The 1,083-nt window shown below is 34.1% G+C and overlaps 1 long non-coding RNA gene across 1 annotated transcript; it reads right to left on the bottom strand.

Moving 5' to 3' along the window:
- Window positions 1-201: 201 nt before the first annotated feature.
- Window positions 202-837, bottom strand: LOC110939473. The gene is made up of 2 exons (XR_002592281.2): window positions 706-837; window positions 202-525 (listed from the first exon to the last, which is right to left on the bottom strand). It is a non-coding gene; the product is annotated as an uncharacterized LOC110939473 (long non-coding RNA).
- Window positions 838-1,083: the final 246 nt, after the last annotated feature.

The following is a 1,083-nucleotide window of genomic DNA, read 5'->3' as shown; positions in this document are numbered from 1 at the left end:
ATACCATTATGGTACCTGACATATGAAAAAGAAGATGTTTATAAAAAATCCATATTAGTAAATAGTAACTAAAAAGTCATGTTAGTATAGAGATATAACATTAAAATCCAACTTGTAGATGTTCGCTAAAGTTCATATCATCGTTTGTCAACTATGCATCTTAAGAACAATATAATAACTTGGCTATCATGGCCAATTTACGCACATAACCACCATATTCAGAACTTCAAACCCTAATTAACAAAATGATAGATATTTTTAAATGATTATTGAATAAGAACAACACTTTAAGAGATGATCAGCAGCTTTAATCAGATCTGAACCAGCAAAAACTCCTATCCTCTCTAGTAACATCTCACTTTTTCTTAAACCTAATTTTAAGCACAATTTGATTCTGAAAAATAAACACCCAAAAGTCAAACCGATCAATAAGCAATCCCAAACAGCCCTGAATCAGTTCTCGTATTTACCTATAAATGACAAACCATATGTTTTGATTCAGTGCAAGGGTATAGGTCTTGACTCCTGATGAAAAACAAACAAACATGAATGAAGGATGAGAATAAGAAACTGTGACTTGAAGTGGTGATAATCAATTATACAAGAAGAATGAACTTTAAACCCAAATATTAGAAGACGCGAATGAGTAGGATTACAGATTACGCATAGCAAAATAATGAAAAAAAATACCCAACATAAACTTACCGAGATCACATAAGATTGAATTCCTAATCAACACATAATCGATCGATGAGTAAACAATAAGGGAGGTCCAACGCAAAGAGTGGGGAAGATTGAAGACGGAGAGCTGAAATGGCGGCTGTGGAGGTGATTAGGTTAGATGGAGAGAACGAAGGATGAACTTGTCACACCCCCAAAATCCACACGTGGAGTATCACTGCCTGGAGGCGTGACATGACCCGGGTCGAGCCACCAATCATATTGAACAATGTAAGTAGTAAATATAATTCAACCGAAGAATATGAAAGGTGTTCAAAACAATAGTATAGTTTCAAAGTTTAGCGGAAGCATAAATGTAAAACCCAACATAAGTAATAAGTTTGAAATGTCATAAATGTTTAA

This window comes from Helianthus annuus, chromosome 13 (assembly GCF_002127325.2).
Source record: "Helianthus annuus cultivar XRQ/B chromosome 13, HanXRQr2.0-SUNRISE, whole genome shotgun sequence".
Classification (NCBI taxonomy): domain Eukaryota; kingdom Viridiplantae; phylum Streptophyta; class Magnoliopsida; order Asterales; family Asteraceae; genus Helianthus; species Helianthus annuus.
The sequence above is the reverse complement of the archived record's forward strand: the minus strand, read 5'-3'. Positions and strand labels throughout refer to the sequence as shown.